At 34.5% G+C, this 16,837-nt stretch overlaps 1 long non-coding RNA gene across 6 annotated transcripts; it reads left to right on the top strand.

Moving 5' to 3' along the window:
• Positions 1-588: 588 nt before the first annotated feature.
• LOC149789181 (uncharacterized) lies at positions 589-13,429 on the top strand. Of its 6 annotated transcripts, none has more exons than XR_016424311.1 (5): positions 589-666; positions 2,928-3,193; positions 4,563-4,722; positions 6,371-6,463; positions 13,139-13,429. It is a non-coding gene; the product is annotated as an uncharacterized LOC149789181 (long non-coding RNA). The 6 variants fall into 6 exon arrangements; XR_016424314.1 differs by lacking the exon at positions 13,139-13,429 and adding an exon at positions 10,484-12,807; XR_016424312.1 differs by lacking the exon at positions 13,139-13,429 and adding an exon at positions 10,497-12,807.
• Positions 13,430-16,837: the final 3,408 nt, after the last annotated feature.

Genomic DNA, 16,837 nt, shown 5'->3' on the forward strand with positions numbered 1-16,837 from the left:
ATGCACTGACGCACAGCACACTTACGTACAGCACACTAACGCACAGCACACTGATATTTAGTACTTTTGAAATAAACCTCGTATTTACTACATTTAAATGGACGCCTGTGGATTCCCGTGGGTTGGTGTTCCAGAGCTTTTCCGCGTGTTTTTCCGCCACCAGTTATACAAGCCGCCATGTATAGCAGCCAACAACATTTCCATAGACTTTGTATATGTTTTTGTATTTTACATGTCTGAGTATTGTTTTATGAGGAAGTAATACTGGACTAATTCACAAAAGTGTACGTAAATATTTAATGAAACGTTTAATTTAGTAAAACATGAAATACTTATGTTTGACAGGAACAATGATGATTCTAAGACATACTTTAAAGCCATATTTGTCAAATAAAAAAGCCTTTAAAACAACAGTAAGAAATTACTTGCCACAACTGTGCTGGCGAATGCATAAATCAACCCCTGCAGTGGAACAAAGCTGCAACTCTACGCCCTCTATCACTTGGGATAATAGAGAAATCCTACCAGTCATTAAATATTCATTTATGCAAATATGCAAATGACTTTGTTGAAACGATGATTTTCATTGGATATTGTGGTTTTTAGAAAATAACATTGACGTTGAGACTTGTGCTGCTAGAAATTTAGCATTATGTTATCAGACCGGTAGTGTATATACTTTAACCGTTATTAATAATTCATTGTACGTTTCATTTCAGAGCTGGTAATTGCATTTTATTTTGTTTACTATTACAATTTTTTAAGTACTATTTGAAATTAGACCGCCATTGGTGGCGTTATCAATTTTCGTGGATTGGTTGAATTGCAAGGTTATTTCGCTAGTAGTTTTAGTTTTATTATTATTATTATTATTATAACTGTATCTATGAATTCCTTGTACGTTTATATTTTTCAATAGACACGTTTTTAAATTAGAACTGAAATTAAACGAAACAGTACCCATTTATGACCGTTATCAGTTTTCGTGGTTTAGTAATAAGATCGCATTATTTTATCTGCACGGCAGGACTCGTAATAGTATGTATAATGACAGCGTTACTAAGAAATAAGTTACATTTTATTTGGGTACTGGCAATTACATTTCTTTCCGAATAAAACACTTTATTACCGTTATTAATTTTCGAGGACTGGTAAAAAAAATCATTGAAAACCCCACAGGGGCTCGTATCGTTGCTTACAATGGACCCGTCATACATGTGCTATATTGTTGTTATTATATAGTACATTAGTCCGAGTTTCCTCTGACCCTCGCCTCCCCATTTTTTATATTTGGACAACATAAATAGTACATGTCTGACAGGTCAGTTGTAAGTAACGATACGAGCCCCTGTGGAAAAACCAATATGATGTGGCCTAGCTTCCGACGATACTGGTTCTGTGGTATCTCAATATTTGAACTTTTCGGTATTTATTTTATCTATTGCACCACATATTGTGTACTTATATATACCACATGACCATAGGTTACTAGTTCTAAATCACCAGATTATTTTGGGAAAATGTCAGGATTGCTGACACGTTCACTATTTGATAAGTAAACCCATGAATACTACTGTTTCAAAATAATATCCTTAACCTATGTTCTCAGACAGAATCAATATCTTCTTAAAATTTCTATCACTTTAACAAAATGTTTAGCCTGTTTGTTGTCTGATAATGTTATACAAGAGTTAGATCATATGATTACTGTGATGGTCAAGGACTAGGAAATCGAATCTATGGTAGCAAATAAGAATCAAAATGTGAAGCATGTTAATGTCGTTTTTTGGTGGCTTTCGCATTTAACAGGCATTGACTTGAAAGCTGCATTGTACACGATTTATTACTTTTCATTGGAACACCGGTTGTTGTTCAAACAGTCTTAGGTTGATATGTACTTTCATCCTCATATTGATTGTTCATTCTCAGCAACAATCACAGAGCAACTCCAGTCATCGTGGGTGGTTATTTACAAATGCATTTCTTTAATTCTTTCTTATAAGTTTCTGTTGCTGTAGGGCACAGGTGGCATAATGAGTGCCATAGAAGTAGCATCCATTTTTCAAGTTGATTACACTTTGTGTAACACAATTATACATTAAATTTCCAACATTAATACAAGTGTATGCCATTATCAGATTATTGTTTTGTTGCTGGTCTTACTGCAATATCAGAGTAACTCCCCTTTTACAACTAGGACTGTACATAATGTCTGTTTATTGTTTGTTTCCCACAGCCATCTGATTTATAGTGGAAAATAAATTCATTTTAATACAAACAACAACAGACTTAAATTATATCTTGAAGGTCATTGTTTTTATTAACTTGTTTGCTGATTGCAGACTTTATGACCTGAAATATCAAAGCACTCATGTATAGTAGATAACAGAAAATCAAAACAAAAGGAAAGAAATAATTCGAATTTTGAATCAGTTTAAATCAAAAACTGAATTAACTGAGTCTCATAAATTTTGTGACATAACTGCACAAGTTTTAAGACCAGTTTTGTCTGCTTAAATGATAAATATACATTATACAGCTTCATCACTCAAATGTATGTTACCTTAGTAGTTGTAAAGACTTTGCTGGGTCTATATACTGGTCCATATCTTCCCATATCCTATACGTACCAAAATCCATCCAAAAATCTCCTAAAACAAACATTTTACAACCTTAATGGTAATCATATTGATATTTTACAGTCAGCTGATCATTAACATCAGAAGTCTGTTCAACAGATGCATTAAGTTGAGTGATAACTTTGTCAGTGCATATCCATATCTGGTGACAATAACAATCAGTACTGTTCGAGTTTTACAAATAACTTGTCCATATAAATGTACATTTGCCTGTATATTATAGTATGTGATTTAGATTTTTAACATAGCTTTAAAACAATTTAAGTCATATCACTATAATGTTTGCAGTGGCAGCTTATAATGATGTCTAGCACTGGTTTATCATTCCCCAGACATGCAGCATCATCTTCGACCCAGTCACATTATCCTGACACCAGGCCGACCAGTCCTAATAATAACCTCTTGATACTGAGCACCAAGCAAGGCAGCTGTTATTACCATTTTTTGAAGTCTTTGGTATGACTCATTTGTGGTTTGAATCCATGACCTTCCACATCCGAGGCGGACACTCTAACCACTAGGCCACTGGGGTGGTCACCTGTATATTATATAATGTATGTACTGGTAAATTTTGTGATAGTGACATGATTAGTTCATTCTGTCACTTTATTTTTTCTGTGACACTAATAGGTTGAGCATAAAGTATGTATTCATTGAGTGGAGGTGGGAGGTGTTGAAAAAAATTCAGAAAGCATTAGCCTGTGTATGTGGCAGGGTAACTGCTAAGTATGTTCTGCAGTGATAGGGGTCAATATTCCTTGATAACTATGATGTTTATGAAGACTAGTCAAGTCAGAAACATAACTAGCAGATGAGGTAGATGCAAAGTGGCTGGTATGCCATGTCAGGCAGAGTCAATATCTGCTTAGAATTATGAAGTGTGATATGTTTTAGTTTTATTGCACATGGTGCACTTTGCAGAAGACATTTTTTCCTCTTCATTTTCTGGCATGACCAGTTATTTTATCTCATGATTCCGACAGATTATGCATTCCAGACCCTGGTGCCTCATGCGAATTTGTGAAGCCATACCTTGCCAGACTGGGACAGTATTGTACTTGGATAGACACATTGATTGCCTTTTTGACACCTATTGTCCTTTACTTTTATAAAAGTGAGATTCAGAAGCATGTCTTAAATTAATTACTCATCCTAAGCCATCATGAAATGTCACATGATCGCACACACCTTACAAAAATTGTCACCTGAGAAAAGAACTGTTATGGTTCATGATTTTGATGATATCGAAGCTGATGATAAAAATTTGAGGTTCAGTCATTCCAAATGATGATAAGGCTGATAATGTTCCAATTTTCCAAAGTTGACATAAAATTTTTAGTCACTGTCTGATATTTGACTATTAAAGTTAAGGTCAACTAAATATTAGCTGCTGTCACTTGTTTAAAATTATTATTAGAGATAAATATTTACATTTGCTGTAGAAAAGCATTGGTTACGATTTCTGTAAAATTCAACCTTTGTATCACTATTATAGTTAATGTTAATACTTTCCTACTTTCATTTTCAGAGTTTGTTTTACATGGTATTAATTTAAACTGCTGCTTATTTTTAATGACTACTAATAACTTCATCTTTTAAAATTCAATTGTCCCATCTATTCTTGGAAAGGGGGTGGTGACTCAGCAATGTACTTACACAAGGGTGGATACAAAATGTATGATTTGCAATGAGTAATGGGAAAGGGGTAAAAAAAATCTCCAATTGTTTGCATATGTGCTTTATGGACAACCCTTAATATCATATCAGAATATTATTATTGCCAGCGTAACTGTTCATGGGTAAAGTTGTTGGATCGATGAAATGTTTTAACAGCTGACCATAATGTCATTATAGTTCATTTGTGCTTGAAATATAATTCTTCATTGTAACTTTTTCTCATTTTTTTGTTAACTCTGTTTGCAGATTAGTGTAGATTTCGGCTGATTTTGGTAATTATATGGACTTTTACAAATGGGCCTTGTCACCTGATAATCGAAAAGATGTTCACATGACCATTCCTCTGATAAAGGTGTGTAGATGAGTCAGCGGCTAAGGACAAGCTGAGAAATGTGATGCTACAAAGGTATATTTTCCATTTGATATATCATAGATGACTCATATAAGCATCCATACTAGAAGTATGGGTGTGACTGACTATCCCATATTCTGCATGAGACATAAAAAGCTATCTAAAGTTGTCTGCCACATCTCATAACATATATGCTATACATTAATGTGTGAAAGGGAAATATTATTTATTTTGTAATAGAGTGGGAACATTTTAATTTGTCATAAAAAATGGTACATTTTCCGTTCCTTATGCTATGGATTAGCATTTTGAATTATGCATTATTTTTAACATTAACATGAAAAATGTGCAATATTTTTGTGATTACTTCAATACACTAAATGGTTTAACCTTCTGTGAGCAACAATTAATAATTTTTCTAGATTAAACACATCAATTCCATTATGTCTTAGATATTTCACTTTGTACGCATGTATATATAAGTTATTGCACACGTATTATTATGTGCAGTATTAATTTTAATCTTTATTGGGTGGGATATTCGTAGTGATGATGTAGTATCATTTAATACTCAGCTTTACATGATGGGTAAGCTGATGAGCTTGAATGTTTATAAACCGCTGTTGCTTTTAACTACTGTTGTTCTAGTATATTGATAGTCTCTGTATCACAAGTAGAGCAAACTTTTCCCTAAAGTTCGGAGTGAAAGCAATTTTACATCGTAGGTAATAAGTACAGAGAGAGAGAGAGTTCACAGGCACTGGCCAAACTGAAAAACAACTTGGTATGATGTATCCCAAAATATTAACATCTAACAAATAATCTTAAAATTGCCAGTCAAGAAAATATATCATGTGTTAATTCTACCAGAGACAAAGAACTCTTTTGTCCTATGTCCAGAAAGCTTAGAAATAGATAATATTGTAATAAGTCCCAGATGAAATCAAAGCACAAAGTATTGTGATAAAACTTCATGTAGCAACACAGCTTTGATTCAAAAAGATGCTTTATCACTGACTGTGCACAGCTTCTAACTTAGACAACTGTACTAAAGCGACACTGTTACAAAAGAGTAACTAAAATGGCTTCCAGTCAATAAACAAACCGCTTTGGTGGCCTAGTGGTTAGAGCGTCCACCTCGGATGCAGGAGGCCGTGTGTTCGATCCCCAGCCGAGTCATACCAAAGACGTGCAAAAATGGTACTAACATCTGCCTCGCTTGGCGCTCAGCATTAGGAGGTTAATGTTAGGACTGGTATGTCTGGTGTCAGGATAATGTGACTGGGTGGGACATCATGCTACATGTCTGTGTCATGATGCCCCAGTGCTAGACATCACTTTAAACTGCCACACTGCAGACATTGTAGCGATATGACTGAAAAAAGTCAATAAACAAACAATATGATTACACTGTTGAGCCAGCAGGAGTTGGGGGGGTATACATTAAGAAAGGTAAGGTAGGGACTAAATTCTGAGTACTGACTTAATGTTAACTCAGATGTAAATATTAATCACCTAGATTTTCTGATAGTTACAAATAGACTTGGTACCTCTTTATGCAATTAAATGTGACCTCTCCTTTCTGTTGGTGAAATAAATTATGTAAGATGGGTATGTTTTGATTCCTTTTTGTTTCCATCAGTGGTATACAAGGTGTTCAGACATCTAATGCAAAATGTTTCTTTTTCTTTCATTTATTCAGTGATCCAATAAAGGCAGTGGGCAATTGCAGAAGGATTACATCATCAAACGTAAAGGGAAATGCTGCGTTACCAGATTACATTAGATTTTTTTGGTAAGTTAATCAGAATGACGAATGTTGTTGTATGGTTTAACGCCATTTTTCAGCACACGATAGACTATACATGGCGGCCAGTATTAATGGTGGAGGAAGAACCTGGAAAATCCCCGGAAAGAACCAACGACCCTCAAGAAGCTACTGGCAAACTTTCTCACATACCCACATTGGCCAAATCTGAGACTCGAACCCATGCAGACAGAGGTGAGATGGCAGTGATCTGTAACGGAGAGTGCTTTAGACCACTCAGCCACTCAGGGGCCCCCAACGAATGTTGATTTGGATGTTAAGATTTTTGTTTCTTGAGCACACTGGATACTACACACTTTCACTGCAATCATTCCAGTTCAGTTGTATGGATAATACTCCAATTTCATGTATTTGAATGCAGTTAAAGCAAGTTTTGATCTGAATTTAGATTATACAAGTTAGAGGCATCATTTGTCTCAATAGCAATGTAATGAGCATTGTTGACAGTACTTTGACTTAGTTTACTTTTTTAACATCAATTTTTATAGTTTAAGCTGCTGAAAAAAATTAGTTCAGTTTATCAGTGTTCAATGTTGCTTCATTTCAAGGTATATATTTATGAGATATTTTTTTTCTCTGTATTATATAATCAGATAATTACACTAACATATGAACAATCTACTACATTTCACAGCATTTTAGAGAGAAAATTGTGGTGGTTCTAATAAATGGATGATCTATTTTGAACTTATACATTATTGTTAGTGCAGAGGCTTCATTGTCTATCAATATTACTATAAATTAGTGCTACTTGCCTATTAATAATAACTGTATATATTGGACACAAAGTTTTTCATGTAATAGAACTTATGGTGAAACTTTTTTTACACCTAGGTCATATGTTCCAAGACTTAAAAAATGAAATAAATTTGTGTTTAATTTGTATCCCCATGTTGCATTAAAAGTGATAAACAAAACACTTATTTGATAATAAAATGAAAGAAATTAACATTGTATTTGTTATCAATTAACATTGTATTGTTATCACTTAGTCCTCTCTTTTTTCCATCATGAGCATTGAAGAAAATGTATCCACACACTCCAGATATGCCGCAGAGACATGAATGATTGCTTGAAGGTATATGCCCTTCACCCATGACAGTGTTATGTGCAAAATAACCAAGATTGTATTATATCCAGTTCCTGCCTCGCTTGGCGCTCAGCATTAAGAGGTTAGTGTTAGGACTGGTCGGCCTGGTGTCAGGATAATGTGACTGGGTGGGACATCATGCTACATGTCTGCGGCATGATGCCGCAGTGTTAGACATCACTATAAACTGCCACATTGCAGACATCGTAGCGATAAGACTGAAAAATTGTTAAAGCTACATATATAAAAAAAATTCAAATCAAATCAAATTCAAATTATATCCAGTTCAGTTATATGGCAGTATCTTGCAAATAAAAATCATTATTTGTCATTTTGCCAGCAGGATATTGAAGACAGAGGTTATTTTTTTGTTGCAAAGCAAGCAAACCTTGGAAGCCAACTTTGGATACTTTTAAGCTGATTATTTTTTAAAGGATATCAATATAAAGGTTATTGTTTTCAAAGCAAGCCGACTCTGGATTCTTTTAAGTGTTCTGATTTTATATATATATATATATATATATATATATATATATATATATATATATATACACACACACACACACAAAGTCGGCCCACATAAGGAAACTACTTTGCTTCTGTTTGACCAGTTTTCACAGGAATTTTGGAAATAAATTGAAATAATGAAACAATTTCTAAAGTGACATAATATAGTACTTCATGCATGGACATCGATGATCCAGGGTCACCTAGATGATTTGGAGAAAATAAAATCATTTGATGAATTCATGAAGCCCAGAAGAGTAGATGATTTTGCAGACAATATGATCATTAACATGGATGAAATTCCAGTGTGGTTTGATCTCATTCCTGGATGGACTGTCAATAAGATGGTGGTTGAAAGTGAGAATTAGCATGACTGGTGCAGATCTTAAATAAAATGACTTTAGTCCATGCAGTTTCCGCTTAAGGAGATATGTTGTGTCCAACAATACATTTTCACTGTATGACAAAACTAAAAAGATATTCATGCACTGAAGGAATGGATCATATATGTGCAGGAGAAGGGTTGGGTTGTTGAGATGATGTTGCAATGGATTAAACAAAAGTACAGTTTTATAATTTTTTAAATAAAAATTTAAGTTGGAGTGCATTTTCCGACATGTAATTTTCAAATGATTTAAAACGTGCCCACAACTTAAGACTGGAAAAGAAATATTGTGTCCCAGAACATACAGTGCACAAAAATGTACATTCAGAATTAATTTATGGTGTCTCAACACATACGGTAAATATGGTAGATATAAGTATTTATGAATAACAAACTGTTGATTGAGTTGCATAGCTAAATGAAAGTGAAACTGACATAATTCTTCCATGCTCTTACGTACAAATATTAATACTATTGTCACTGTATGAATTGTTTGCTAGTCATTTAAAGAGTGATATATTAATTTCATGATCTTTATATTATTATTTGGCAGCATAAAATTGATTTTTCAACACACTTTGATGCAGTTCACTAAGCTCTATAACTGTTAGAGATTTCACCAAAATGTTTCCAAAAGTGAAGAACAAAAGTTGCTACAATTATACTGCAGAAAAAAATGTTTTTCCTTTTCTTGATGAGATCCACACCTAAATCTATTAACATAACAATTCCTAATAGTAACATTTCATCTGAAATGTTAATTGCCATAACTTTTTTAAATATGATATTTTTAAAAGGAAAACTATTCTGGAATGATATGGAAAAATTCTTTTAAATTGATTCATTCCTTCATAGAAATTCAGAAAAAAAAGAAATTCATTTTCTGTTTGCTAAAGAAAATGATTCTTACTTCGTTCTCATTATTTTCACCTGTCCATTCCTCCTTTCTGGGAAATACATATAAAATCTATGTTATGGTTTTAACCAAGACAAGTAAATCGCAGTCAAGGGGTTACATTGGGGAGTCCAAACCCCAACGTATATTATTTATCTCACCCAATATTTTCCTTTAAAGCGAAAAGAACTCTTCACTAGTGTTGTTGTTGTTGTTGTTGTAGGGTTTAACGCCATTTTTCAGCACATGATAGGCTATACATGGCGGCCAGTATTAATGGTGGAGGAAGAACCAGGGAAAACCCATAGAAAGAACCACCGGCCCACGAGAAGCTACTGGCAAGCTTTCCCACATACCCACATTGGCTGAATCCGAGACTCGAACCCACGCAGACAGAGGTGAGATGGCAGTGATCCGTAATGGAGAGCGCTTTAGACCACTCGGCCACTCTTCACTAGTGTAATATAGTTCATGTGCAAATGTTTACATGTGGCTCATTAATGCAAATATGTTAATGAAGGCTGTGGTGTGACCATTGCATCCCAGTTACACAGGTTATTAGCATGAGCAAAGAAAAATAACATAAAACGTCACATAGTAATCAGGTATTATCACGTTTAATATATGGATGTTATATGAAATTGACAATAAATAATTAATATTTATTACAAGAAACTTTCATTTTCATCAGTTTCAATTTTGAAAAGTTATATTGTAAATAACGAAACGATACTGGCTACTCAGCTCTACTGTAGTTATACTTAGTACAAGCTGTAATGAAGATTAATATCTTGCTTTAGATTATTCATTGGTAATTAGACATCTGTGTCACTATCGTATTTAACTCTCCTTTTCTTTATAGGAGGTGAAATTGTTTGTGACATACTTATGTTGTCCATAGTATTAATTGTAAAATTACCCCTACGTATAAAAGACCCTCCAAATACGGACCCTAGTGGATAAACATGTGCTAAAACGTTCAAGTTCACGGATTCTTTGAAAATGTATTCTTCTGTCTTGGAAATATTGCAAGTAATACAGTGAAAGTTGCTTATGGATTAATGATTCCTTCTGGCTGCTAAGTGCATTATTTGTCATTAAATATTGTAGGTTTATCTTTTAGATACAATGATGAATGTCATTCTCATGATTGAGAAGAACAAGGTTATGCTTCACTGAAATCCATGTACCTGCTAGAGATTGCAGATTTACACAGAGATTGCAACCTCTGCCTCGTCTGTCAGAGCACAAGCAGAATTCGTCAGTCTTCAACAGCACAAATTATCAAGAATCACCAATTATTAGTAAACATGTTATTTGTATTGCTAACTCAGTATACAGTAATACTGAAAGGGATGTACATTTCTGACCACACTTTCTGCTGTTTCCATGATTTTACTCATAAAAAGCAGTACTGGTTTACTCATGTTAAAATTTGGCTCTGTTGCAAGAGCAATTAATAGAACTCCACTTTTCATTATTGTTTACCTTTCTTGTTTAGCAGAGGCATCTGCTCCAACTGTATTTTACATGATTGTGTTATTGAGTAATGGTTAAAATGTTGCTTATTATTTCAGCTTGGTAAAAAAAAATAAAAGAAATTTAAAAAGCTTATTTCAGATTACTTCTGATTCCTGATTAAACTTAAATGATGGCAGCCAGATTAATTGCTATTCCATTAAATCATACATGGGACCCAGGAAGGCACTTTCAAAGTGGGATACTCACCCATTGATGCAGTATAGAATTTTCTTATCATTTAAATATGAAATCTGTGAAATCAATGTACATATATTTTTGTTAAACTGCCTTCCCTGGGTACTATGTATGTTCAAATGGAACAGCCCTAAAAGCAAAGCTTAAAAATATGGAACATGTAGTAAATAAGCTAAAATTGAATGAATCTTGGTGGGGGGAGCTCCACTATTTAAATAATTAGATTATCATGTGTGCATACTTTATATCTTGTACTTGTGTCAGTAATTGGCTTAAAGCACTAAATATGTATATATGTTCATAAATATATGAAACATGAACTGGCATCAAACCATGTGCAATAATTGTTGTCCAAAGAGTATTCACAAAATATTTTGGTGGCTATCTGGGTAGAAAGTAGTTGCCTATGGGCACAAAACAGTGGGTAGTGGATGTGTTCCTCCTGTCAAGTAACAAAGTGAACAATATGTACATGCATGATAGAATGTTGCCTTTGCAACAGTAAACCACTTTTGGATACCATAAATTTCATTTATTGATTTTCTAGAAAAACAACATCCAAATGACCAATGTTTTGTGGTGAAAATTTAGTCTGATGAATTTCCCAGAAAAATTGTTCTTTTGGTAACAAAAATCCATTGTGTATAAACATGTACACTGTTGTTTCTTAATTTACTTACCTAGTTTAACATGTTTTGAAGTGTATATATTTTCTGTATTTAGTCCAAACATTGTCATTGAGATTTTCTAATTGTGACTGCAAGTCATTTGCAATTGCAAATTGTACCGTTCTTTAATGTAAGAGTACAGTATACATGTTAAGTGTTTCACCTGAACTTTTTAAATAATGGTACAATGTACCTCTGCAAACAAAATATGTGGGTGCAGATGAAAATTACAGAAGTACATTCCTTGTAAGTGTCAATTTTCTTTTCAGTAAGTATACAGTATGTGGCTTTTAATTGCTTTATAGACTTTAAATCTCTACACAGTAATGTAGTGAAAGTTACACTGAGTGTTTGCAAATGAATAATTGAGGAATTAAGCTTTAAAAAATGTATACCCAATAAATGCAGAAACTGTACTCCAATTTTACCATTAGAAATATTTAGAATTGGCTTTTTGTCACAGCCACCATTATTTGGCTTCCCTGGACACTGAAAGGCTTTTTCCCAGCCTACAAATGCCTACCATGTCTGTCCTTTAGGTCTACAACAGTGATTTAAATGAATGACAAGTTGTACTGTATTCTTCATAATTTGCTACCATTTTATTCAATATATGCTTTAGTAATGTTTTCAGATAGGTAAGATGCTGTACATAAAAGATGTCCTGCTTTTCAAAATCTTTTTACCAGTCTCCCACCTCCATTGACCCCCATTGTGTCCCAAATGTTTTTCAAGAATTTACACACCTGGACAGCTTCTGACGAGTGTATAAGTTATATTGTGATTTGTAAACACCATTAATTTTGTTGTAACTATAATTAAAATTTATATATTAAGAAGTTGCATTTTTGGTGCTTGAGTTTTTGCATTTAAATAAAGACTTGTTTCACATGTTAAGAGGCCTTGTAATAAGTATTAAGGAAAGAAATGAAAAAATGGCAATGTCTTTTTCATTGCATGATTTAAAATTCATTTTGTATTCAGATGTTGTGGTCTTTAATGTTTCTGTGTGAAATAAACAAAATTAATAAAACATTTAACATCATACAATATTTCTTTTATTACTTGCATGCACATAAGACCATACTTTTAGGCCACACATTGTCATGATTCTAAGCATCCACAATTCGTTTCTTCAAATAGGGAAATAATTGAATCAAAAGAAATTATTTTATTTGACTTCTGTTTCTGTCCTAGATTGTATATCTACTGTCTTCTAACAGTTACCTTCTCACAATTATCAAATGTATTTTTATCATTAAAATTAAAAACAGTATTAGTCCCTATATATAAAGTGCACAGGCCAAGACATAAAATTAATAATGGGAAATGATAAGGCAAAATATTTGTTTTCCTTTCGTTAAATTATTTTCCATTTCAGGAGGTGTATTACAAGACTACTATTTTCTCAGACTGCCCTGGTGGTCTGGTTGCCCAGTGTCAGGGTAATGTGACCAAGAGGGATATCATGCCACATGTCTACATCATGATGCCCCAGTGCTTAACACCACTATAAACAGGCCCCTGGTGGCTGATTGCTGTAAGACATCACAAGCTCTGGGTTTATACACTCTCATTAATATTGCCAACACGTAAGGCCCATAAAGCTAAAGAAACCCGAATAACTCAACAGAAACCTGGGTAACTGTCATTATATTCCATCGATATTCAATTCCTACATTTGTATCATAGAAATTATGGTACATAAAGGGTTCTGAATTAATTGGAGTGAGATCCTCAGCTGATTTCTTTACCTTCTCGCATATCATTCTACCATTGTTGTTTCTATTCCCACCCCACCCCAACCAGCACTTCATAGACAGAATAATTTCTTGCATTATGTTTGTTTGGTAGTTGGCATGCATGACTATAAAAAAAAATTCCCATGCTAAATTCACAGAGAATAATTGCATTTGGTTTTGTTCCTCTCCAGTTCAGTACAGTTATAAATGTAGAAATGGCTAAAAGAACAGCACACTCCTTTCCCAACCCCACCCCTGAGTTGAAACTACGAAACCGTAACTGTCTACTTCTCCCAAGTGCAGGTCCTGTATTGAGGAAAATACGTTGTCTATTTCAGCAGCTTCAAACAATGTATATATGCTGACTTACTTTCATGGTGAGAACAGGAGAATGACTGAAACATGAAAGCAATCTACATGCTAACAGATTTAAGATTGATGTTGTTGTTGTTGTTGTAGGGTTTAACGCCATTTTTCAGCACAAGATAGGCCATATATGGCGGCCAGTATAACTGGTGGAGGAAGAACCCTGGAAAACCCAGGAAAGAACCACCGACCCACGAGAAGCTACTGGCAGGCTTTCCCACGTACCCACGCTAGCCGAGCCTTGGACTCGAACATACGCAGACAGAGGTGAGATGGCAGTGATCCGGAACGGTGAGCGCTTTAGACCACTCAGCCACTCGGGGCCCCGATTTAAGATTGAGAAAATATTTGTTGACTAAGTGAATGACAAGGACAATAATATCAGTCAAGCTGAACAAGAAATTGTGGTTATTTGTTAACTGAAAGAGAGGCTTGAGGATTTATTCAACAAACTAAATGTTTCATAGAACTAATGCCATGTTTGTGTGATGTAACACATCTAATGGAACAAATTTGCCATAAACGTCCACATGATTCAGGGAAGACAGATTCTTAAATATTTCTTACAGCATCTGCGTAAAACATTAATATTTAACTGGGACAAATGCGGCCAAAGTTCAGTCCCATCAGTGTTTGCATTGACTTAAAGAAGAAGGCTTACATCTTTCCTTCAAAATACTTAATACACTTCATGGTGAGCCACCATTGTTCTAATAATGACATTAGTGGTTAAGCAGAGAAGAGGTTTTGAAAGGATGCATAAATCATCTTCCAATAATAAAAATCTCTTTTAATCTAAATAGAAATTTAACATAAACAAGATGCCAATTAGTTCTTTTAAGAGCTTGTTAGACACCAAAAATTATATTGTACACAAAATATGATAACAGTTTAACATGTAAAGGACACATACAATGCAAAACCCTGGAAAGAACCACCAACCCAAGAAAAAACTACTGGCAAGCTTTCTTCCATACCCACATTGGCTGAATCCGAGACTCAAACCTACGCAGACAGAGGTAACTAGTATGCACAAGTACTACTACTAATAATAATAATAATTGAAATCCAAATATTTTTTTAGTCTGGATAAATGTATCAATGGAAAATACCACATACTGTGACAAAAATGCATTTAAAAAAGAATACAGGTGAAAAATAGCACAAGTCGATTCACTGCAGAAAAGGTAAGTTTTCTGAGCTTTCTTGAATTGTGTTGCAGGTACATTATGATTAAGTTGAATAGGCAGACTATTCCAGAAATTTGGGCCCTGGTAATCATAAGGATGCTTTCCAATGTATTTTAATCTAACATTGGGAATACAGGAGATGAGTGCAAGTGTCTGGAAAGTGTGTATACTCGATGAACTCAACAATGTACTTAGGGTTTGACACATAGAAAATGTTGTAACAGAGACGTCATTTTTTTATTTAATCCTTGATATAACCAGAAGCCTGTGAAGGATGCCGCGCATAGAAGATAAGTACTCACTGATAGGTTTTCATTGACAAAATAAAGAGTATTTTGCACCTTTTTGATATTTGTTAAAAACTATGTACTGGGGTAAAAGCAGAGAGACTTGAATCGAAATAATCAAGTAGAGAATTTATAATGTAAAAATGCATATTGAGGAGATGAATCCAGTGATACATCGCTGATGAAAATCAGTTGAGGCATTTGTGAGAAAATTGTGTTCTTGTGACAGGGTTAGGGTTACGATTTTCCATTAGTAACGTACGAACAGAGTACCATTTTGGATACCGTATTCACTGAAATACTTTTCTCATGGAGTCCGATAAAAAGGTATTTCGTTCATGAAAATTGGTCGAGTGGTTTATGAGAAAATTTAATTCTTGTGATTTCCCATATGTTTAGATAGGTTATGGTTAGGATTACGGTTTTCTGGTATAACATACGAATGGACCCGGCAATTTTAATGCGCTTTTTGCTGCAGTACATGTGTCATAGAGCCCGATAGATAGGTATTTCTTTCATGAAAATCGGTCAAGTGCTTTGGGAGAAAATTTGATTCTTGTGATTTCCCTTATGATTATCATAGGTTAGGGTTAGTGACGCAGTTTTATGATGATACGTAAGAATGGACCCGGCGATTTTTATGGTCTTTTCACTGCAATACGTGTCTCAGGGAGCTCGATATATAGGTACGTGGTTCATGAAAATCGGTCGAGAGATTTTGGAGCAAAAATTAATTTTTTGTCATATTGTGTTAGGATTTAGGGTTACCCATGAATTAACTATTTTCTCAAGATCTTGGGAATTTTTCAAGCAGTTTGCTTTGTTTGATCTGCCTTGGGTAAACCTATGTAAAATGGTGCGTATGTCTTTCTGCGACCTGCAGCATCCATTATAATGCGAAATGAGTGTTTGGCATTGTAGTGAGCAGACGGATCATCGGAGTTTTATGATACCTGTATCCAACGACGGATCTTAAGGAGATAAATCTGCTAATACTTTGATGAGATAGAGAGCTTGATTTTTTGGCTAAGTTATAACCTTTCCAATAAAATTTTGACTAAGTCATTTTTAGATGAATTTCGTCTTTTTCGGTGAATATTTTGGTAACCCCTTTGAATTGCTTGCTGACATTGGACCAACCAGATAAGCCCAGTAAATACGCATGCTGAGACACCTAGCCTATGAAGGTAGCTTGAGGGCTTATGGAGTTATTTGGATTCGAGTGACAAAACATACCATGTACGATATAAATTGCAATCAAGCCCGTCTTGCAAACTAGCACCATAAGACGGTCTGCTGGAGGTAAAATGGCCAAGTTGCCACATCAATATTTTCTGATTATCTCGAAACAGCCTTGGAATTTTAACATGCGGTTTGCTATGCTAGATCTGCCTTGGTGAGACAAACATAAGGATGGTTCGTCCGCATGTCTGCGACCTACAACGCCCCCATAATGTGAAACGAGTGTTTGGTACTAAGGTAGCGGACGGATCGT

Source organism: Sinohyriopsis cumingii, chromosome 11 (assembly GCF_028554795.1).
Source record: "Sinohyriopsis cumingii isolate HCF-2022 chromosome 11, ASM2855479v2, whole genome shotgun sequence".
Taxonomy (NCBI): domain Eukaryota; kingdom Metazoa; phylum Mollusca; class Bivalvia; order Unionida; family Unionidae; genus Sinohyriopsis; species Sinohyriopsis cumingii.